The following is a 25,187-nucleotide window of genomic DNA, read 5'->3' as shown; positions in this document are numbered from 1 at the left end:
ATTATCCAAAGTGATTATTTCCCCAACCAGGGGAGAGGTAGGGAGATCAGGTGCGCTGACCATATTAGAGCAACTGGGTTGGGGATCATCATGGACAGAAAGATCCATCAAATCTATGATGTCACTGTGAGGTAAATCCGGAGAGATGACGATAAATCATGATATTCAAGTATGTCAGGAAGCCCTCTCCTGGTGTCAACCCCCCTTTCCTTCACACAACTGGTTTAGCAACAAACTCCATGGCCATGTCCTGTGATATGGAAATGAGGTGGCTTTAGGACAAAGGACACAGGATGACTCCCTGCCGTCACCCTGTAACAAGAGTTGTATCTCATTAGCAAGGCTATGGAACTAGCAGACAGAACGACTCCAGTAAAAAATGGTTCATATCTCGCAAGCCATATTTCCGATAAATATGGCAACCATAAAAATGGTGTCTCCGCATGTGGACGATGCCGGCACCCCCTTTTTATGGGAGCAGGACATTGGGAAATGCCCCAGGCGTGATATCAGCCAATGGGGAACTGGCAGACAGGTCATGAGTCCCCTCGTTCTGTAGCTAAATTCATAACTGTCACAATGAGAGCATTGGCGTCCGCCTACGACGCTCCCAGGCAAAGTTATGGCCAATATCCCCTTTGCTGGATAATTCTGATCCATGCAGGGGGAGTAGCAGTGCTCCCTGTGAGGTCACTAAGGTAGGAGGGGACCTGGATCTGCCCAGGTTGATAACCCTACTTCGGCCATTTTCCAGCGTTCTTTCGCTGGGGGCACGTGTAGGAAACATCTGTGGGAGTTCCTGGAAACCTGGTCTACAGCGCCCCCCTGTGGCCAGACGCACAAGGTAACTGATTGAATTGCATACCTGTTGTAACCCATGCTTTGATTGTAACTGTACTCTGACATATGTATATTCTGTAGATTCCCTATTGTATATATTGTAGTTTCTAGTGTGCTTTAGGCTGATTAAATTATATAATTAATCTTGGGCTGTTCTGTTATCTCGATCTTGAATCCCACGTCTGTGTGTTCGGCTAATAGTTACCGTAAATCGGTTGGTGGCAGCGAATTGTGCCAAGGATTATTGTGGGGAGGCCAGTGAGATTCGGGGAGATTTTATATATTCCGCCCGCGGAGGTCGGGGGAATATATACCTTACTCTCACCGGGGACCCTTCAATAATCGGCATAAGTAGTATAGCGGCCTCCTTGCTTATGGTCGGGCAATTCCATAATTGGCCTGACTATAAGAGGGGCGCTAGAGAGCGCGTCACGTGCTCTGTCTGTCGGTCGGGAGGTATAAAGGAGGGGTGACCCCCACTTGTTACCCCCCGATTGTGACGTACTGGTAGCCAGCGCGGGGGATTTCTGAGTGACCCCCCCGGTGGTTTGTGACATATTGGTGGCATAGCGGTGGGATCGAGATAATAGTGTGTGTGAGTGTGAGACCCATACTCCCAGACACTAAAGACTGCCTGCAGCAGCTGTGGCTGCTGGGGTCTTCAGACCAGACCAACACTAGAGTGTCAGAGTGCAGATACTGTAAGGTGTGTGGAGGCATCAGGTGTCAGTTCTGTGTCAGTGACCAAAAGTCTGCAAGAATGGCTGATGGCACCAGGAGCAGAGCTATGCAACTGGCCAATGCTAAGGCAGGAGCCGAAGAGAGGGAGGATGGTGCTGTGGACAGCAATGAGGAGGTTGCCCACGAGTCCTCCAGGAGCTCGACGCCAGAAAACCGTTCTGCCGAGGACATTGCGCAACCTGGCACTGCTGGACAAGATGAGGAGGAGCTCACCCAAGGTTCCTCAACGAGCCAGATGCCAGCCCTCCGCTCTGAAAGGGACAGTGAATCGCCTAGCTCTGCAGCGTGCCGCAGATCACCACGTGCCATTCCACCGAGCCTGGGAGGCTCGGATAGCCTTCTTCAAATGGCTATGGCCCTTCTCCAGGCTGGAGACCAGAAGGGCTACAAGGAACTCCTGGCAGAGCGCAGGGCAGAGCGGCAGGCAGCGCGTGACGCTGAGGCTGCGGAGCGGCACGCAGAGCGTGAGGCTGCGGAGCGAGAGCGGCAGGCAGCGCGTGAAGAGCGAGAGCGACAGGCAGACCGTGACTACCAGCTGCAGCTAGCTCAGCTCCGGCCCTCATCAGCCACATGTGACCTTCGAGACACCAAACTTCCAAAGGTCCGTGTTGAGGACTTCCCAGTGCTGGAGAAGGATGGAGACTTGGACTCTTTCTTGACTGCTTTTGAACGGACTTGCTTGCAGCACCATCTGGACAAGGACCAGTGGGCCAAATACCTGACCCCCCGTTTAAGGGGTAAGGCCCTGGATATCCTTGGTGACTTGCCTGCTGAGGCAGATCAGGGCTACGACACCATCAAGCGGGCCCTGATCCAACAGTACAACCTCACTCCAGAGTCCTACCGCAAGAAGTTCCGGAGCCTACAGAAGGGACCAAAGGACTCCTGGGCTGACCACCGGCGGGCACTTGCCCGAGCTGCCGACCACTGGACCCAAGGCCTGCAGCTTTCCACCGGACCGGAGATCCTGGACTTGTTCATCACGGAGCAACTCTTGTGGAACTGCCCTGAGGATCTCCGCCAGTTCATCCGAGACCAGAAGCCAAAGGGGTCCACGGCTACAGCTGCCCTTGCCGATGACTACACCAACAACCGGGCCCCTGAGGCCAGGAGAGCGGCCACCAGCAGCACCTGGAGAGGGGGTAAGATGAACTCTGCGACTGCCCCACCTGCCCCTAGACTGCAGGGGGTGTCCCCCTCAACTCCCCTCTCCAGGCCCGTGGCGGAACCAAGACGGTGCCACCAGTGCAACCTACCTGGACACTTCAAGGCCATGTGCCCTCAGCGTCCCAAGGCCCCGGCTCCGTCCCCGTCCCAAGGGCCGCCCAAGGTGTATTGTGTGGGTGGGGGTGGTGGTAGGTCCCTGGACAGCTTCCAACCTGTCACCGTCGGCCGGTCTGTGACCATAGGACTGCGAGACAGCGCCTCGGAGGTGACTCTGGTGCGGCCTGACATGGTGTCCCCCCAAGACTTGATCCCGGGAAAAACCCTCGCTGTCTCCGGGATTGGAGGCATTGACCCGGCGCTGCCTGTTGCTGACATTTATGTGGACTGGGGCGCAGGGCGAGGGGTGAGGGAGGTGGGGGTAACTGATCGGATCCCTGCAAACGTGCTACTTGGGACAGATTTGGGGCAGATAACCTCCCAGTTTGGGCCCCCCCCAAAGGCTGAACCTTCAGCCAGTGCTGACGTGCCTCCGGACAATGTTAATGTGTTATCTATGAATGATGTAAGGGAGGAGGGAGTGAACTCTGATATTTCTGCTTGCACAGACACCATAGACACACACGCAGCTGCAGCTGTGACAGGAGGGGAGGGGGTCAGAGAAAGGTGTGACCATGCCTCTACAAGTAACCAGCCTGTGAGCTGGGATCTGTTGCCCTCTGCAGGGATAAGCAGAGAGCAGGGTGCTGCAGGGGGAGGACCAGTGTGTGGGGTGGGGGCTACCACAGCAAATGTGGGGTCCCCAGAGATTTCACAGCGGGGTTCTGTTGCTGCAGGGGGGGAACAGGCAGGTGAGATTGGGGCCGGTCCAGGAGCGGAAGTGCTCCCAGGTAAGATCTCGGTGCAGGGTTCCCCCACAACCGGGGTGTCAGGAAGCCAGGTAGGTCTGCCTGAACCGGCGACTTGGTCAGGAACGGAGGAGGAGCAGGCATGACCCACGGTCGCAGCGGCTGTGGCCGCTGTCACCCGCAGTGGGAGTGCTGGAAGCCAAGGGGCCTCCCGGAGGTCCGATAGCTCTTCCCCTTCTGACCAAGTGGCAGCCGAGTCAGGTGGAGGCCAGGACACAGGTCCCGGGGTACTGACCGAAGATGTGACAGTCTCGTCGATTCTGGCCACATCTAGTCAGGGGTTTCAGGCAGCGTTAGAAGCTGACGACAGCCTGAAAGCTCTAAAGGAGCAGGCGGCACAGCCTCCCTCGGACTCGGACCCGGAGCGAGTGGTCTGGGACCAAGGACGGCTGTACCGGGCCACGGTCCAGCAGGGTTCACCGGAGGCGTGGCCCAGGGACCGACAGTTGGTGGTACCCTATCCGTTCCGGACGGAGTTGTTGCGGATCGCCCATGAGATTCCGATGGCCGGACACCTAGGGATCGCTAAGACCAAGGCCAGGTTAAACCAGCATTTCTACTGGCCAAAAATGGGGGCCGATGTGGCTGCCTACTGCCGTTCGTGTGAAACCTGTCAGAGAGTGGGGAAGGCGGGGCCACGCCCCAAAGCCCCACTGGTATCTCTGCCAATCATCGATGAGCCTTTCAGGAGGGTGGCTGTGGATCTGGTCGGCCCGCTGGCCATCCCCAGCAGCTCCGGGAAACGCTTCATACTGACGGTAGTGGACTATGCCACCCGGTACCCAGAAGCAGTGGCCTTGTCGTCCATTCGGGCTGACAAGGTGGCCACCGCATTGCTGGAGATTTTCTCCCGAGTGGGTTTTCCCCAGGAAATGCTCACTGACCGGGGGACCCAATTCATGTCCCAGCTGATGGAGGCCCTCTGTAAGCAAGTCCAGGTGCGACATCTGGTGGCCAGCCCGTACCATCCACAGACTAATGGCCTGTGCGAGCGGTTCAATGGCACCTTAAAGCAGATGCTTAAGATGTTGGTCGACTCCCATGGGCGTGACTGGGAGCGGTATCTCCCACACCTGTTATTTGCTTACCGGGAGGTTCCACAGGCCTCAACAGGATTCTCACCGTTTGAGCTCCTGTACGGGCGACGTGTGCGGGGCCCCCTGGCTCTGGTGAACGAGGCTTGGGAAGGGGATTTGGCCACCCCTGGAGTGTCGGTTATCGAGTATGTCATGCGCTTCCGGGACAAAATGCAGGCCTTGACGCAACTGGTACACGACAATATGGCTCAAGCCCAGGCCGATCAGAAGCGTTGGTACGACCAGAACGCTTGTGAGAGGACCTACCAAGTGGGTCAAGAGGTGTGGGTACTGGTCCCCGTACCAAAGGACAAGCTTCAGGCAGCCTGGGAAGGCCCATACCTCGTGTACCAGCAGCTCAACCCTGTGACGTACCTGGTCACCCTGGACCCTGCCCGTGGAAGGCGGAAGCCCTTCCATGTGAACATGATGAAGGCACATCATGAGCGGGAGGCATGTGCACTCCCTGTGTGCAACCTGCCCGAGGAGGGAGAAGCGGAAACCCTCTTGGATATGCTAGCCCAGGTTAGGGCAGGCGGATCCATTGAGGATGTAGAGGTTGGCCACCAGCTCTTGGAGGACCAACGGTCCCAGCTGTGGGCCACCCTACACCCCTTCCGGGGGTTGTTTACCAACCAGCCCGGAAGGACTGACTTGGCTGTCCATCACGTGGACACTGGGGATCATCCCCCGATCCGGCGTTCAGCATATCGGGTCTCCCTGGAGGTGCAGCAACACATGCGCCAGGAGATTGACGAGATGCTGAACCTGGGGGTGATCCAGGCATCCAACAGCGCTTGGGCCTCGCCTGTAGTCCTCGTCCCTAAGAAGGACCGAACCACTTGGTTCTGCGTGGACTACAGGGGGCTCAATGCGGTCACGGTCGCCGATGCGTACCCAATGCCACGCATCGATGACCTGCTCGATCAGTTGGCCGGGGCTCAGTACCTGACCATCATGGATCTGAGCCGGGGATATTGGCAGATCCCCCTGACTCGCAAGGCCAGGGAACGCTCTGCCTTTATTACCCCATTTGGACTGTACGAGTCCACGGTGATGCCATTCGGGATGAGGAATGCCCCTGCCACTTTCCAGCGGATGGTCAACACCCTGCTCAAGGGACTTGAAGGGTACGCGGCCGCGTACCTAGATGACATTGCCGTCTTCAGTCCCACCTGGGAGGACCACCTAGAGCATCTAGCACAGGTGCTCAGGCGGATCCACCGGGCAGGTTTGACCATCAAGCCGGGAAAGTGTCAGCTGGCCATGAGCGAGGTCCAGTACCTCGGTCACCGGGTAGGTGGGGGAACGCTGAAGCCCGAGCCTGAGAAAGTGGAGGCCATCGCATCCTGGCCCACCCCCAGGACCAAGAAGCAGGTGATGTCCTTCTTGGGGACCGCTGGGTACTATAGGAGGTTTGTTCCATGCTATAGTAGCCTGGCAAAGCCCTTGACGGACCTCACCAAGAAGAAGCTGCCCTCTGCAGTCGATTGGACAGTGGACTGCGAGACAGCCTTCCGGGCCCTAAAGGACGCCCTGTCCAGCCCGCCCGTGCTACAGGCAGCCGACTTCACGCGGCCGTTTGTAGTACAGACCGACGCCAGTGACTTCGGCCTCGGTGCGGTGCTCAGCCAGGTGGACTCTGCGAGCCAAGAGCACCCAGTCTTGTACCTGAGCAGGAAGCTGTTACCAAGGGAAGTTGCCTATTCCACGATGGAGAAGGAGTGCCTGGCCATAGTGTGGGCCCTGCAGCGTCTGCAACCCTATCTATACGGGCGCCACTTCATCGTGGAGACGGACCACAATCCCCTCAGCTGGTTGCACAGCGTCTCTGGGACGAATGGGCGATTGTTGCGATGGAGCCTTGCGCTCCAGCAATACAACTTCACCATTCGCCACAAAAGGGGCCGTGACCACGGTAACGCAGACGGGCTGTCCCGACAAGGAGAGGTCGCGGACGGGCGCACGGGGGAACACCGGAGTGTGCTGCCCCCTAGCGCCCTCAAAAGGGGGGAGGTGTGAGGTAAATCCGGAGAGATGACGATAAATCATGATATTCAAGTATGTCAGGAAGCCCTCTCCTGGTGTCAACCCCCCTTTCCTTCACACAACTGGTTTAGCAACAAACTCCATGGCCATGTCCTGTGATATGGAAATGAGGTGGCTTTAGGACAAAGGACACAGGATGACTCCCTGCCGTCACCCTGTAACAAGAGTTGTATCTCATTAGCAAGGCTATGGAACTAGCAGACAGAACGACTCCAGTAAAAAATGGTTCATATCTCGCAAGCCATATTTCCGATAAATATGGCAACCATAAAAATGGTGTCTCCGCATGTGGACGATGCCGGCACCCCCTTTTTATGGGAGCAGGACATTGGGAAATGCCCCAGGCGTGATATCAGCCAATGGGGAACTGGCAGACAGGTCATGAGTCCCCTCGTTCTGTAGCTAAATTCATAACTGTCACAATGAGAGCATTGGCGTCCGCCTACGACGCTCCCAGGCAAAGTTATGGCCAATATCCCCTTTGCTGGATAATTCTGATCCATGCAGGGGGAGTAGCAGTGCTCCCTGTGAGGTCACTAAGGTAGGAGGGGACCTGGATCTGCCCAGGTTGATAACCCTACTTCGGCCATTTTCCAGCGTTCTTTCGCTGGGGGCACGTGTAGGAAACATCTGTGGGAGTTCCTGGAAACCTGGTCTACAGCGCCCCCCTGTGGCCAGACGCACAAGGTAACTGATTGAATTGCATACCTGTTGTAACCCATGCTTTGATTGTAACTGTACTCTGACATATGTATATTCTGTAGATTCCCTATTGTATATATTGTAGTTTCTAGTGTGCTTTAGGCTGATTAAATTATATAATTAATCTTGGGCTGTTCTGTTATCTCGATCTTGAATCCCACGTCTGTGTGTTCGGCTAATAGTTACCGTAAATCGGTTGGTGGCAGCGAATTGTGCCAAGGATTATTGTGGGGAGGCCAGTGAGATTCGGGGAGATTTTATATATTCCGCCCGCGGAGGTCGGGGGAATATATACCTTACTCTCACCGGGGACCCTTCAATAATCGGCATAAGTAGTATAGCGGCCTCCTTGCTTATGGTCGGGCAATTCCATAATTGGCCTGACTATAAGAGGGGCGCTAGAGAGCGCGTCACGTGCTCTGTCTGTCGGTCGGGAGGTATAAAGGAGGGGTGACCCCCACTTGTTACCCCCCGATTGTGACGTACTGGTAGCCAGCGCGGGGGATTTCTGAGTGACCCCCCCGGTGGTTTGTGACAGTCACTATCCTGGGTGAGTGGGCCATCTGACAAGATGTTATCATTAGATGTGATCTCCAGTAGTGCTCTTTTCTCTTTGATTTCCTCAAAAAGAAAAGAGCACTACTGGAGATCACATCTAATGATAACATCTTGTCAGATGGCCCACTCACCCAGGATAGTGACATCATAGATTTGATGGATCTTTCTGTCCATGATGATCCCCAACCCAGTTGCTCTAATATGGTCAGCGCACCTGATCTCCCTACCTCTCCCCTGGTTGGGGAAATAATCACTTTGGATAATTCTAATAAATCGATGCCCTTGGTTCCTTTTTTGCCCCCAGCAAAAAACCCCAACCTCATTACAAATTTTCTAATACCGAGATCCACTACAAAAAAAAGAAAAAATCCCACAGAGGGACCAGAGCAGGCATCAAGCATAAACAAAAAAGAAAAAATGAAAATGTAAATACCTCTGGCCCTCCTACCACCAATAGCATATATAATCTTTCCAGCCATCAACTTCATAAAAGTGAAATTAGCCTACTAAATAAAGGCCTTTCCTTTTGCCCCTCCAAGAGATCTATGAATTTGACGTTTTTCTGGATGTCCAGAACTATGTCCGTAAATTGACAGTGAAAAGGCACTTTTTAATTAAAGGCAGTAATACCCGGACTATTTTCGAACCCAGTCCTTTTCTTCATACCTCGTGCAAAGCCAAATCCAAATTCTACCCCCTTGAAGATAGGGGACACCATATGAAGACCTTCAGTGACCTTGTTTTAACTGATCTTAGAGCAGCTATGAACGCTAAGAGGGACCTGCAATGTAACCTCACTAGAGAAGAAAATCTGGCTCTAGCTAGCCTCAAAAACAATCGGGATATTATCATCCGTGCAGCCTATAAAGGAGGGGGCATCGTTGTACAGAATAGGAATGATTATTTGGCAGAGGCACAAAGAATTCTATCAGACCCCATTTATTATGAAGTGGTTAATATCGATAAATATAACACAGCTGTCCGTACCTACCATGAATTAATCCAAAAAGCAGTGACGCTGAATATTCTTAATGCTCAAGAAAGTAAATTCCTCCAAATAAAAAATCCTAATATGGCTTTCTTTTATCATTTACCAAAAATACATAAAAACCTCACGAATCCGCCTGGGAGACCAATTATTTCAGGCATCAATTCTCTCACTGCCAATCTAGCTGCCTATCTAGACCAACTCATGAAGCCTTATGTACACAATTTGGACAGTTATTTGAGGGACTCCACTCAACTCATTAATTCTTTATGCAATTGTAACGGGGTGCCAGGGGTGCCTCGGGGATTGTAGTCGTGGCCCCTTTTTCTATCAGGCTTACCCCCGGCTCCGCCGTCACTTTTGGGACAGGGGATTGTTCTGTGGGGCAGAGTGTGGTGTAAAAGAGCATACTTTCAGCCGCAGGAAGACTCTTCAGGCAGGGATCAGATAAACCAAACGTCATCTTTATTGCACAGAGTTTCACAGACAGCTCAATGCACGGATTTTGCAGCGCACGGTCACAATTCCTGTCCGGGGAAATCTTTCCTTGGGTCTCCTCTAGTGGGGATGTGCCCGGCTACTCCACTTCACCTAGGCTCCCACTCCGGCTAACACAGACTGGACCCACACCAATTCTGCTTCACCCTTGAGGACACTTCTTCTCTTCTTCCCTTCTTTCTTTCTTTCTGCCCACTCAGCTCCACACTCTGCCCCTGGCTGTTCCTTCTCCCCCGTCCCGGAATCCACTGACTTTTACACACACACACACACACACACACACTCTCTTTCCCCCTAAGCTGCCGGCTCCTCCTCCCTCCTGCACAGTTTCTATGGGGACAGCCGTCCCACTCGGCCACTAGGGGAAACCCAGCTATACAGTGCAATTACAATAAAACATCAACATAAAACATCAACAGCTTTGTCTACCCCAGCGGGGGTATCTTCAGGGGAAACACTGCACCTCTTTGTAAGGGGTCTGCCCACCCCTTACATTCCTCCCCTCTTTAAGCCTAAGCCTCCCGGCAAGGCTCGAACCTGAAAACACAATTTAGCAGCAAGGCAAACTTTGGATAAAACTTTAAAACCTTCATAAACAAAGTCAACCACTGAGCGCCCAAGTTCTGCACCCGGAGTCCCTCCTGGGAGCTCCCAGTCTTTGTAGACAGTGTGCCCGGAGGCCGTTACAGCACTCCCGGTCTTGGCTGGTCTTCTGCCCGGAGGCTTTCACAGCACTCCCGGTCTTTGTAGGTAGGAGTACAAACAGTAAAGTCTCCGTTAACAACACAGAGGGAGCCCCTGGCTCAGTCCAGCATCAGGCTCCTTCCGGGCTCGTAGCTTAAACATGGTTACAAACTGTGGAACTTTTTCCGGCTCTTTTAACAATGCCGGTACTCAACACGAACAGGTCCATTACCTCCGGTCATTACGGGTCACACGGGGTGGTAAGCGCGCTGCCATTCGGCCCGCTGAGCCCTCACATAATCAGAAAGGGACTGACCTGGCAAGCGGCGCAACCTCCGGAACGGTTCGTAGTTGACTGGTGGTTCTGGCGCCTCTGTCTCCGGTTTTGCCTCTTCAACCCCCGACGGGGGTGACGGGGTCGCTGAGCGGGACAGCTGGGGACTACCCACGACGATCACCGGGTGTGTGACCATGCTCTGGTGGATCGCTAACACCGCCGGTGTCCCCTTTTCTGGGTCAGCACTCAGTCCTGTCATGACTTCTGGCGATACCACCAGCGTGTTTCTCGGCCGGGAAATCTCAGCCAGCACCGGTCTCTGCTGTGTACGTCTCCGGTACTGACACTCTTCCCATCCGATCTCTTGCAGACCTTCCTGTAATGGCGCCGGGGACGGTGGAGATGCTGGGGAAGGTGGAGGCGGGCCTTCTTTTCCCGCTCTTGGGTACACTCCACCCCCAGTCTCGCACATCAAGTCGACCCGGCCAAGGCGGCTCTTCTTTTTTCCTGTAACGCCGCCCACTTCACATATCTTCATCAGCATCCTGGGGCCAGCACCTCCCCTCTTTGGGCGGCGCACTCCGCACTTCTTTTTCTTCACCGGCCAGCCCCAGGCTCTTCTTTTGGCGCCAATTATTCGCGCTCTCACTGTGTTCATGAAGATGGCGGCCATCTTGCCGCCATCTTGTGCCCGGTCCAACGCCTTAGGCACCACTTCTTCTTCCCACCATGGGATCGGGACCCTTCGCCAATAATCCGGATCCTGTGCCCTAGGCACCACTTGGTCTCCATCTTCTTGAATCGGGACCCCTTGCATATAATCCGGATCCTGCCGACTACGCCACATGTAACGGGGTGCCAGGGGTGCCTCGGGGATTGTAGTCGTGGCCCCTTTTTCTATCAGGCTTACCCCCGGCTCCGCCGTCACTTTTGGGACAGGGGATTGTTCTGTGGGGCAGAGTGTGGTGTAAAAGAGCATACTTTCAGCCGCAGGAAGACTCTTCAGGCAGGGATCAGATAAACCAAATGTCATCTTTATTGCACAGAGTTTCACAGACAGCTCAATGCACGGATTTTGCAGCGCACGGTCACAATTCCTGTCCGGGGAAATCTTTCCTTGGGTCTCCTCTAGTGGGGATGTGCCCGGCTACTCCACTTCACCTAGGCTCCCACTCCGGCTAACACAGACTGGACCCACACCAATTCTGCTTCACCCTTGAGGACACTTCTTCTCTTCTTCCCTTCTTTCTTTCTTTCTGCCCACTCAGCTCCACACTCTGCCCCTGGCTGTTCCTTCTCCCCCGTCCCGGAATCCACTGACTTTTACACACACACACACACACACACTCTCTTTCCCCCTAAGATGCCGGCTCCTCCTCCCTCCTGCACAGTTTCTATGGGGACAGCCGTCCCACTCGGCCACTAGGGGAAACCCAGCTATACAGTGCAATTACAATAAAACATCAACATAAAACATCAACAGCTTTGTCTACCCCAGCGGGGGTATCTTCAGGGGAAACACTGCACCTCTTTGTAAGGGGTCTGCCCACCCCTTACACAATATTAAATGGGAAGATTCTTTTTTATTTCTTACCATAGACGTTTCAGCATTGTGCTCCAATATATCGCACCACCTTGATCTACTATGCTTATCTCTTTTCTTAGAAGAAGATGAAAAAATCCCGTCCATTCAGAAGAATTTTATACTAGAGGGCATGGAATTTGTTTTAAACAACAATTTTTTTATTTTTGGAACACACTTTACCATTCAGAAACACAGCAATGGGCTCTAGAGCAGCATGTTCTTATGCCAACCTATTTATGGGAATTTTTGAGCACCTTTTTATCCAGAACAGTATTTTTGAGGGAGACATAATTTTGTATAAACGTTATATAGACGATCTGTTTGTCATCTGGGACAATAAACATAATAACATTAATTCCTTCCTGCAACATCTTGATCAGAATAACTGGGGATTTAGTTTTACATCCACCTCTCATAATCTTGAAATTAATTTTTTGGATCTCACTGTCTTCCATCATGATAATAAAATTATCACCAAAACTCATTTCAAGCAAGTGGATGTCAATGGGTACATCCACTATAGTAGTGAGCATTACAATAAATGGCTGACGAACATTCCAGCCAACCAATACAAGCGCATTAGAAAAAATTGTTCCCGTCTAGATGATTTTAAAAACCAGGCGACTATCCTAAGAAATCAGTTTTTGGAAAGGAAATATCCAAAAACTCTTGTCCAAAAGGCATATCATGATTCTGCCAGTTTGGAACAAAAAGACTTGATCACACCCACAATCCCCACTACCTCTGTCCCTGATGAAATTGAGTGTCCTTTCAATCTCAGTTTCCTCACTACTTATAGCAGTGACATTCTCAAAATCAGGAATGTTTTCACAAAGCATTGGAAGATACTGCTTAATGACCCTTTCTTAAAACCCATTCTCCCTCCCCTCCGGGGCATCACCTTTAGGAGGGCTCCCAGTATTAAAAATGTTATAGCCCCCAGCCGTCGCAGAACAGTCCCTCTGAGAACTAACTATCCTACTGCACTCCCAGGGTCTTATCGCTGTGGTTTGAGAAACTGTCTATGTTGTAAAACCATTTGCCATAAGCGTACGAGTTTCAGCTCCTCCAAGGGAGCAGAAGTTTTTCTTATCAAATCCCATCTCACCTGTCGATCAAATTTTGTGATTTACCTCATTGACTGCCAATGTGGCAAACAGTACATAGGCAGAACATGCCAAGCTCTGCACAACCGATTGAACTCGCATAGACATAATATCAAGATCGGCTACATGCAGCATGGACTTTCTAAGCATTGCGCTTTGGCCCATGACAAGACCATGGCTTTTACCATTACACCCATAGAACAAATTCCTTCTAATTGCTCTAATAAAATGGACAATCTCAGCAAGAAAGAATCTTTCTGGATACACAAACTGGATACTTTGAAACCTATGGGCTTGAACTTGGTAACTGATTTATCCTTTTAGTGCATTTTTTAACAGGATTTTATTGGTGTTGCATTATGTTGTCATCATGTTTGCTATTACTTCATGGTATTATGATATTTATATTCACTTTTTAAAGGAATTTTTTAGTGCCCGCTTTTAGATATCTCCACTTTTTTATATGTACATGTATTTATTTATTATCTTTTTATTTTTATATAACCCCGCCTTTTTTTAGTATCATATATACACATATTTAGTTTCATATATATTTGCAATTTTATTTGTGATTTTTATAGAAGACTCCTTGTTAGTTAGGAGCACCCTTTCCTTTTTTCTTTTGTCCACCCTACCCAGTGTATTTATACTCGTATATTCTATATGTTTATTTATGTAGTTTCAATGTACGTTTTTCCCCGGATCTCCACGTCCCTCATATTACCCTTTTCATTACTCTTGTTGATTAAAATTTTTGCCCCTTTTTTCCCCCTCCCCCTCCCCTTTTTTCGGGTTTTATAATACATTATAATGTATCATGATGTATTCCTCCAGGTCTTCATGGTCCCCTTTCCTCGGGTGACCTTTTGGCTCCTTAATAATAGTTCTTTTTTCCTCCCCTGCGCTGTTACAGGGGTTTCACTGAATGATCGAATATCCAACACATGTCCTTTACTGTTACAGAGGTTTGTCTTTTACACACATTCTTTTCCAGCCCCCTCCTTTTTCACCCATGTGACCCTCCTTTCTTACTGCATTTCATGTTTTTAATAATACTTCTCCAACACACTTTCCATGTTTTTCCCTTTTTTTCATATTCCATGTGTCCTTCTATATTTAGTCACTGTCACAGTTCATAGCCGATAATACGGCTGTGATTTGCACATTTGTAGTTCCTTATCACTTCCATACGCAAGCACACTAAAACTAAACCTTTTTTCCCACGATATCTACCTTTAGTTACCTTTCAGCGCAGGCGCCCTGCATTCATTTTCCCTCTTTTTTTCTCCTGCTCCACATGTTCATTCACCTTAGATCCCCCCTGGCGCAGGCGCACATCACTTTTTCCCACGCTGTCAACCTCGTTTAACCTCTCTTGCGGGCTGGCACCGCTCCTGCTCCATACCTCTTCTCACCAGCTGAATGCATTCACCATGGAGCCGCTATCAAACAACTGTTAATACTCTACCCGAAGTATCTTTCAACACACCTTTTCTCACTGCACTTTCACCCTTAATTCAATTTTTTACACACTCGGGAATACACGCAAATAAAAATAAACACTACAACTCCAATTCTCTATGTTCATGATATCTAGATCACATGTTTATTAAAGCCATTTCTTCACTTTTTTCCACATGAATGTCATTTTTCCCCCCTAGGAATCTATACATTCACATGCCCCATACATATTTTTCCATTTCATTTCTATTCTTATGGTTTATTTTTCATTTTTCTATCTTTTCATTTTTATTTTTATTTTTTATTTTTTATTTTTCATTTTCATCACTGTCCTTTTTTATTTGTTTCATTCTTTATTTTTTGTCCCCACCAGTCATCACATTTATTTCCCCATATATTTCCCTGTCCATACTTCATTTTATTGCTTCACAGTTTTTTTCACCACTTCTTCCTTTTTTCTTCTTTCTCACTTTCTTCTTTTTTTCTTCTTTGCTTCCTTTTCTCTCTTTTTCCTTTCTTTTTTCCTTTTTTTCTTTTCCTTATTTTCTTTTTTCCTCCTTTGTCTTTCTCCTTCTTTTTCCTTTTTTTTTCTTTCTTTTTTTTCAATTTTCTTTTTTCTTATTTCCTTTCTTTTTTTCTGCCTTCAACATTCAGAACTTTATCCACCTCCTCACATGCTTATCAGCCACGAGGAGGACGATGACGTCATTAGTGAATACGTGGTGTCTTTTTCAACATACATATGGGAGCCTTTAGCCTCTTTTTCGCTGTAGTATTCTCTGCAGATTTGTCCTGAGGAAGAGGACGGCTATGTCCTTGAAACGCGTAGATATGTGAAAATAAAAAAAAGAGTTTTACTATCTTCAGCTGGACTCTTGTGGTTTGGCGCGGTATTCTAAACCGGCTTTTCTCCTGCTGATTGATACTACTCCTTGCTGTGGGACCGCTGCCGTCCATGTTATCTACATGCTTTCAAAGGGGTTGTGACTGACACAACTTCACCAGGTGAGTGTTCCTTTTGACATTCACCACCCTTTGTCATACCGGGTAAGACCCTATTGCGCCTTATCTCTCCACAGCTTTGCCGTGCCGAGCAGGACAGCCGGCAGCCTAGTACTGTCACCGGTCCGGGACCGAAGGTACGACGGGGTACACCGACCCTAGGTCAGGGAGTAGCTTCAGGCAACCCGACAATTCACCTGAGGAGAACGGAGCCTTTATGATCTGTTCCCACCCGCTCCAGAATCGGGGCATTAGCGCAACAAGGGGGATAGGACTTTCCAATCCAAATTGGTCCAGAAAATCCCAAGCGTGAGCCCTGAGAGCAAGCTCCCATACATAGCCATAGTAGGGAGCGGGGCCCGGCTAGTTCCATTCTACCGGGCAGTCAAGTTGACGTCAAACTAAGTGCCAGGAGGCAGGTCACGGATCACCAGGCAGCACCATTGGGGCCGGGACCCGGACGAGCTCCCCTCAGCAGCAGCGGTACCCAGAGACTTGGTTTACCCGGTTGTCAGTGTCTCCTTATGAACTGAGTGAGTACGAGAGTGACCCCTGCACCCCATGGCACCCCTCACCAAGTCCCGGGGCATCCCCCTACCTGTGGAGAGTTACAACACCTTGCTGCCCCACTTTATCACCCCAGGTACTCCCCAAAGGCAGCGGCGGTATTCCCTAAATTACTGTACACCATGGGTGGCGTCACGAACTACATACCAACTCCCCTGTAAATATCCCCCTTACATTTGAGTGGCCGCACGCCCCCCAGGTCCAGAGATCCTCGAGCCACAGCGAACCCGGATCCGAGCAGCTCAGCTGCTTCTACCCACGGAGGGGTTAACATCCAGCTGCCAGTCCAACGTCCCCGGGAGCCCCACAACGGCAGCGGTGGTGCTACATCTCACCACACACTGTGGGTGGCGTCATAGACATTTTACAACCAATCCTGTATAAATACATCCCCTTTCCATTCGGACTGTCCGTGAGACCCCTCGAGCAATACCGTAGATCCGGATCCGAGCAGCACCGCCTGCTGGCACGGGGGCGGCAAAAGTGATCCTCTCATCCTGAATATGCAGAAAGAAGCGTTCGGCAAGGTATTTGATGAGTCGGTTGAGTCTCCTCAGCAGCATCCTTTCTCCTTAGACTAGACAAGGGAAGTCTCACTATCGACCAGTATGCCATCCAATTCCACACCCTGTGCTTCGAACTCGACTGGAATAATGAAGCACTAGTCGCTGCATTCTGGGCAGGACTATCCAGTAGGATGAAGGACAAACTGGCCTGTCGTAATGTGCCTTCATCTCTAGATGATCCGGTATTTTTCACTATCTGCATCAATCTCAGGTTCCTAGAATGATCCAGAGAGGCGATCCGTGAGAGGAGATTTTTTTGTCTGGCTCCTTCATTCCATAAATTCATTATACTGCTGTGTCGCCTCTGCAGCGGTAGTCGAACCGCTCAAATCTGGGTTTTGCTGCTGCTGTGGCTCGAGGGTCTCCGGACCCGAGGGCTCACGGCCACTTCAAATAAAAAGGGGGTATTTACAGGGGATAATAGTTCCTGACGCCATCTGTGGTATGCGGTAAGGGGAGTACCGCCACTGCCAGTGTTGGGAAAACCCGGGGGAGATGGAGTGGGGCAGCCAAATGATGTTTCCCTCCATGGGTAGGGGAGATCCCGGGACTCTGGATGGAGGGGTTCAGGGGAGCGCAGGGCTAGGCAGTAGCAGGGGATGACCATGTACTCACTCAGACAGCGTCGGTGATTTAAAACAGACTCTGACAACAAGGTAAACCAAGTCTCTGGGTGCCGTTGCCCTCTTGAGGGGAGCCCGTCTGGGTATCCGTCCCCTACAGTACTGCCTGATGGTCTGGAGCCTGCCTCCGTGCACAAATAATTTAGAAGTGTTCAGTTGGCCCTCAGGCATAAAGCTGTCCGGGCCCCGCTCCCTACTATTGGTAGAGGAGCTTTGCTCTCAAGGGCTCACGCTTTGGATTTCAGTGGGCTGCTTGGATTTGAAAGCCCTATCCCCCTTGTTGCGCTAGTGCCCCTGATCTCTGAGTTTCATGGGGACAGTCCATAAAGTCTCTATCCTCCGCAGGTTAATTGCCAGGTTGCTTGAAGCTACTCCCCGACCCAGGGTCCAGTACCCCACCGTGCTTTCGGTCCCGGACTTGCTAGGTCCAGGCACCCAGTCCCAATATCCCGCGACCGGGTCTCTGACTCCTCCGGGTCCAGTCCACCGTCTGTAAACCAATCTTTTACTCAGCTTCCCTGGGAGCTCCAACCCCCAGTTTCCTCTCCTCTCTGGGAGCTACTACTCCCTTTCCTCTCACTTTGTTCCCCTGGAGCCGACTACTCTGTCACCTCCCACCAGTCTGCCTGACCCCTAGGTGGGCGGCCCTATTCCAGCTCAGCAGCCCACTGGTGTGTATGACAGGGTGTGGTGTGAAGTGTGATTGGGATTTTTGGATGCTGATGGAGGCAATACTATAGCTTGGGAACCCAGAGCCATGGGGGGGTTGAGTCCTGCATTAAGAATAAAGAGCGTGCTGTACCCTGTGATGACCTGACTAGTCCAGGAGCGTCACACTGCAATGTGCAGTTCCCCATTTTCTCCCATATCCCATGGAGATGGATCGGGTGCATCCGTCAAACCCCCGCCGAGAGGTTCGTTGTGTGACACCCCTGGGCTTCAGGTACCACAGGGTATTACACCACTTTTCAGGGATATCTATCGTGGGTCAGGAGGGGGTTAACCTGCCGGTGCCTTCACAAACAACAGCAGGTGCTTACTCACAGGGGGTTGGACTAGGGCAGACAGGGGAGCCAGCCATCACGAAGCATGGGACTTCCCCAATCGCTAGGACAAACATTGGGGGTGGGCACCACATGGGGTAAAAGTAGGCGCAACCATCACACTTGGACAGAACCATCCTGGGCACAGCTTGGGAAACACCTAGCACAGACAACTGGAGTTAGTGTTTCTCTCTCTTCGTTGGCCCGTGGCTTGGAGCAGGAGGCTCAGCCCGGTTTCCGGATAGCAATCGAGGGACACTTCACTAACAGACTTTTACGGGCACCGGCGGTGACTGCCGACGGATCCGGGATCGGCCGGAGCCCATCGTGGCAGAGAACAGTACTCTGAGGCAGCGCCTGAACAACCTGTGAGTAAGAAGACTTGGAACCGCATCCCCTGCCTCTGCCTCTCCTTTAACCGGCACCGACGCCCAGCGATGTGGCGCTAACAATGACTACCACCACCTCTGTCATGCTTCTCGGGGTAATCTCGCTCTGCCTGTTGGGAGTGACACCATCCCGGCTTCACTTAACATTTACCCTGTTGAGAGAGACCCTGCAGCAGCGGACCCATCCCTGGCCGCGTACCACAGGTGGCGTCACAATCCTAAAAAGACTTTCCTAACCTCCAACTGCTACCTCCATCCTCCCTGCCACCCTCCCTTCCTCCCTCCAGTACTCCTCCGGGCACTCGGAACTGGGCCAGGCCACCATGACAGCACAGAGGATCTGCACCCCCGGCCCGGCGTTGAGTGGGTTAAAATACCTGCCCCGTGGGGCACTACAGTTGCACCGGAGAGGAGTGCTTCTACTGCAGAAGTTCTACTCACCTGATTCTTTTCTGTGCTAGAAAGCCGGGAAACTTCCAAGCCTAAGGTCTGTAGGACAGGCTACCCTAGTCGAGAGAAAATCCTTTTCATCCCTAATTATATCTGTGTGGGTATCCTTTTGCAACACCCAATTCACAGAGTTGGCCTTTCTAGACTCTGCTTCTACCAGGAACATTATTCAGCAGGCCATTGTGGATGAGTATCAGATTCTAATCCATCGACTTCAAGTTCCCATTGCACTGATGTCCCTGGATGGAAAGCCTCTGTCTGAGGCTTTCCAGTTCATTACCAGGCAAGTTAAGCTTTCCACATGTTACTAGGGATGTAACACCCTCTGCTATTGAGTCTGCCATGGCTTCAGAGGCATGAGCCATTCAGAGATGGGGTCAGTCTTGTCATGAAAAATGTCTCTTTGCATTTTGACCTGCATGCCCTCAAATCTTAGCCTACTGGGCTTATACAGATGTCTTTGGCAAAAGGGAGGCTGAGTCACTGTCACTACATAGGCCGTATGATTGCCGTATCGACCTTCTTCCTGGTTCCACTCCTCCATGTGGTTGTTTCTAACCTCTGTCACAGGCAGAGACCCCAGCTATGTTTGAATATATGAAAGAGAATCTGGCAAGGGGATTTATCCAAATCTCCTCCTCTCCAGCTAGAGCCGGATTTTTCTTTATTAATAAAAAGAATGCTTCCTATGCTCCTGTGTCGGCTATATGGGACTCAACCAAATCAAGGTCAGGAATAAGTATCCGATGCTGCTTTTACCAGAATTGTTTGACTGTTTCTGAGGTTGCTAACATAGATACCCTAAAAACTTAATAGTTTAATAGATATACATTAAAAATATAACTCCAAGGTTCCAGGATCTTTTCTAACCTCAACCTCTGGCGTGCGTACAATCTTGAAGGCGAATTAAAAACTGCCTTCAATACCTGTGACGGCCACTGAGAGTATCAGTAATGCCATTCAGGCTCAGCAATGTTCCAGTGCATAACCTAAAAAACTTTCCAGAAACGGAAAGGTCCACAAGCAATGAAACCTAGAAGATGTAACCCCAGTAAGAATGAAAAAGTTATGAGAAGAAAGGGGGTACAGAGAAAAAGGACCACAAGAAATTTCAATGTTGAATACAAAATGAGTATATTAAATACAGGGTGATACAATGTTCCAGTGGTCTTCCAGGAATTTGTCAATAATATCTTCCAGGGTCTTCTCTACTCTTGCATTGTATTTTATCTGGGTGACATTCTCTTCTAATCTACCCAGACACAGGAGGAATGTTTTATAAACAACAAGACAAAATAGTATAAGGCAGGGCCGTACTGGGACTAAAATTCAGCCCTGGCATTTGGAGGTACACAGGCCCACTTTATGCGTGGTGAATGTGCAATATCTTTGTGCACTTGTAGATTGTGTGACACGACCATATAACATGTAGTCACGGCTGCGTCCAGTATTACAGCTCAGTCCTATTTATTGCTCTTAGTAGCAGGACCTGGTGAAGCCGCTATTTTCCTACAGAGCTGGGTCTCTCAGATAATGAAGAAGATGCTGCTCTCCACATAATGCTGCGGGCACATAGCTGATGGGCGAAGATACAAAATCAGACACCCCTGAACTAATATTGATGACCTATTCTACAGATAGGTGATCAGGGAAGCTGTTGTTGTCACTGGTGATAATTTTGGACACATACCACTTACGGAATGTGCAATGACATTTTTTGGGGGCAGATCCCACCATGGAAACCATTATGAAAAAATACTCGAATGACCATCTGCATTTACTCGCTGTGCACAGGTTCAGGATTTTGAGCATCTTTTACCCACTTCAGGTTTCTAAAACGACCAAGTGATTAAAAGAAGTGACCCCTCCATTCTTCTGGTGTTTTCCACTTGGAAAACGTTTTATATTTTACAACGCAGATCAATGGGAAGGCTCAGAAGATGCCGGAATCTACAACTCCCAGCTTGTCCTTAACAATGGTATGGAGATGTGTGCCACCCCCGTGCCAGCAGCCGGGTTGCTCGGATCCGGATCCGCGGTGGCTCGAGGGGTCTCCGGACCCGGGTGTCGTGCAGCCACTCGATGAAAGGCGGCGACTATGTACAGGGGGATTAGAAGTTTGTGACGCCACCCACGGTGTGCGGTAAGATGGTGTACCACCGCTGCTGTTGGTGGGGGGCAGGCCGGTGGCAGTGGTATAGCAGCAAGGTGTTTAACCCCTCCGTGGGTAGGGGATTGTGCCCCGGAGCCCGGTGATGGTGAAAAGGGGGGTTTGTTGGGAAGAGGCAAAGGGATTTTTCAGCGTACTCCCTCAGTGGAAGAATAATAACACAGACAGCTTGTAAACCAGAATTCTGAGCACCACTGCAGCATGGAGGGAGCACGCCTGGATCCGTGTCCTTGGTGTTGCTGTTAGCCTGTGGCCTTTTCCGTGGCACCTTTTCACTATTGTACCCTCAAGTTTGGAAATTTTTGGGTCCCGCTCACCCGTATGGCTAACAGAGTGAGCTTGCTCTCAGGGTTCACGCGTAGGATTTCTTTGGACTGTAATTTGGTAAAGTCCTATCCCATCGGTGCGCTAGTACCCTGATTTTGGAGTGGGTTGGGGATGAATCTTGAAGTCTTCACCCCCGTCGGGTAAATTACCGGGACGCGTGAAGCTACTTCCTGGCCTAGGGTCCACGTACCCCGTCGTGCCCTGGTGTGATAAGCATCTTAGTATTCATGCCTGATTAGGATATCAGTGAGCTTTCAGCCCATTTTTAGGAGAATTTAGCAAGACACCTGGCCCCTGCCCGGAGATGGCTCAAAGCCGCTGGCTGCCCTCTTCGGCAATCCGTGCCCCTTGACACGATCCCCTGCGACCGGGGTTCCAGCTCCTACCAGACCCAGACCAATGTCTGCCACCTAGTACTCAAGGAGCCCAGCTCCCACCTGTGACCTCTCTTCTTGAGAGCCACCACACAACTCCCTCTCCTCTTTCACCTTGTCACTTTCCCCTACCAACTCCCTGATAGGCTAGGGCATCACAGATGCTGGGAGTTGTTGTAATAAGACTGCGGACCATACAGGAACCACAATACTGATAAGACGCAGGCAATATCACAAATAATCATTTACATCCAGGTACCTTTATAGGTGACATCTTCTGAGTCGTTCCCATTCTTTTTGTCTCCACGCAGTACAGACGCCATGATGAGGTTTCGTGCCCACAGCTTGTCTCTGAAGACCTCCCTCTTTATTCTTCAGTGGCACATTCGCACACAGCACCTTTAAAGATAAAAGTTTCATTATACTGCCCCATAAATATAAATATCTCCCATGCTGTGCCCCTGAATGTGCTTCCTTCACAAAATGTCCCCCCTCACTGCCCTTATTCAAAATACCTCCCACACGGCTTCTCTCCTTAATATATCCCCACGCTGCCTCTTTCCATAATGTCCCCTCCACAGTGCTCTCTTTATAATATACCCCAACACTGCCCCTCTCCATAATATCTTCCCATATTGCCCCTTATTATTATTATTATTATTATTTATATATTCCCCCTAAACTGCTCTTTTGCAATCACCCCCCCACACACACACAATACACTGCACCCTCCAGTACCCCCCCACACACAATACAATGCACCCCCATTACCCCAACACACACACAATACAATGCACCCCCATTACCCCTCCACACACACGCAATACACCCTCCATTACCCCTTCCTCCACAAACACACACACAATGCACCCGCCATTACCCCTCCCCACACACACACACACACACACAAGATACAATGCACCCCCCATCACCCCTACACACACAAATACAATGCACCCCCCATCACCCCCATACACACAAATACAATGCACCCCCCATTACCCCCCCCCACACACATACACAATATATAATGCACCCCCCAATTACCCCCCACACAAACAATACAATACACCCCCATCACCCCCTACACACACAAATTACACTACCTTATCACTACACACTCCTACCTCCCCACCTCCCTCGGAATACAGTACTCCCCCTCTGCCTGTCACAAACCTGTGTTCCTTCACAAATGTTCCCCATTATGTGTCCTCAGCCCCTCCCCACTCATTCCCATTAATTAAGCCTGTCTCTTCGGCTCCTCCATGGAGCGCTTACCGCTGCCTGATGTATCCAGTGTGGTGCCCGCAGCAGTGTGATGACATCAGCAAGGTGCTGATCTCATCACGTTGCTGCACGTTGGGGGAGGGCCCCAGTCCCGGCGCACTGTTCTGATGCATTTACGTCTGAAAGACGCAAATACATTTGAATAGGAAGGAGGAAGCTGCGGTCACCGGCACCGCCGCGCTCCTCAGCAGTGTGTGCATGCCGGGCACACTGTCACACAGCAGGGCCGACACAGCACAGCGTGCTGCCTCCTGCTCCTGCTGCAGCTAGTGTGCTCAGCATGCACACACTGCTGAGGAATGCAGTGGTGACTACAGATGAAGCGGCCCACTACAGGGACCGGCCCATCTGGCATTTGACAGACTTATGCCCTATGGTCAGTCCGGGCCTGGTATAAGGCCTAAAAGTACAATTTTCTTAAAGATAAATTAAAACAATTCATATAATGTAAAGATGCTACCACAAGATACAGGTGATTAACTGAAAAATTACAGTATATAACAGTTGTAAATCACATATGTCACGCCCCTGGACTATCAGGTCGTCACAGGGTAGTGCACAAACTGCCCTTCCGTGCAGTATTCCGCCTCCCTCTTGGTTCTGGGTCCCTAACTAAATGGTGTTGCCTCCAATAGCAAATCAAATCCTAGATACACCTTGCACCACACCCACCAGACACACCAGTGGACGGCTTGAGTGGAATAGAGTCGCCCACCTGGAGGGTCAGAGAGGGGATGTTACGGGGGGCTGTCTGATAATAAAATCCAAAGGAATGTCAGACAGTCAGGGTCCACCGTGCAAAGACTCTGCTGCAGACTATGGCAGAGGATAAGGGGTATATAAGTGTGCCACTGTAAATGGTAAGAGCACAAGTGCAGAGTGCAATACCTCTGTTAAACTCACAGAGGAATATAATTAGGAAATAAAGCAATTCCTCCCTTGCTTGGAGGGTGTGTGGAATGGTCTCTGTTAATGGTCACAGAGACAAAAGCAGTGAGTGTGAAATGGCACCTACCTAGGTCCGTTCCTCTAGCGGTGCCAGGAGACGGACAGCAGCGTAAGCCGCACAAAGCTCCCACCTGCGTTCGCTCCACTAGTGTGCGAGGACACGAACCACTAGATATGGTACCTGCCTAGGTCCGCTCCACTAGTGGTGCAAAGAGACGGACAGCAGCATAAGCCGCACAAAGCTCCTACCTATGTTCGCTCCCCTAGTGTGCGAGGATACGAACAACTGCCAGACGCAGTATAAGGAACGTTACCCTAGCGGCAACGTCCACCTACGAGTAGAATCACAAGGCCCAGCCGGACCATGTGCCTCAGGCACCTGCCTATGTCCGCTCTACTAAGATGTAAGGATACGGACCGCAGCCGAAGCTGTAAGGTGTAAGAACACTACCCTGCCGGTAGCGCTCACCTAGCATAGACAGAGAGATGCCTAGAGGGACGTGCACAGAGCGTCTACTCTCATGCATGAACCAAGAGGACTGAGCGCCGGGCGGCGTGAATCAGGGTCTTATATAGACTCTGTGCCTCATCCAAGATGGAGGACACCAGAGCCAATCCGCTGCTAGAACGACAGCAATGACGTCACGCTGGCCTATCACCGAGCAAAGCATCACAAGCACATGACCAGCGACCAATCGGCATAGAAGGTGTTAGAGACATGTGACCACGTGTCAAGAGCACATGACCAGCGGCCAATCAGCTTAGAAGGTGTCAGAGACATGTGACCTCGTGTCAGCGATGATG

This window comes from Anomaloglossus baeobatrachus, chromosome 1 (assembly GCF_048569485.1).
Source record: "Anomaloglossus baeobatrachus isolate aAnoBae1 chromosome 1, aAnoBae1.hap1, whole genome shotgun sequence".
Taxonomy (NCBI): Eukaryota; Metazoa; Chordata; class Amphibia; order Anura; family Aromobatidae; genus Anomaloglossus; species Anomaloglossus baeobatrachus.
This window is presented reverse-complemented; position numbering follows the sequence as displayed.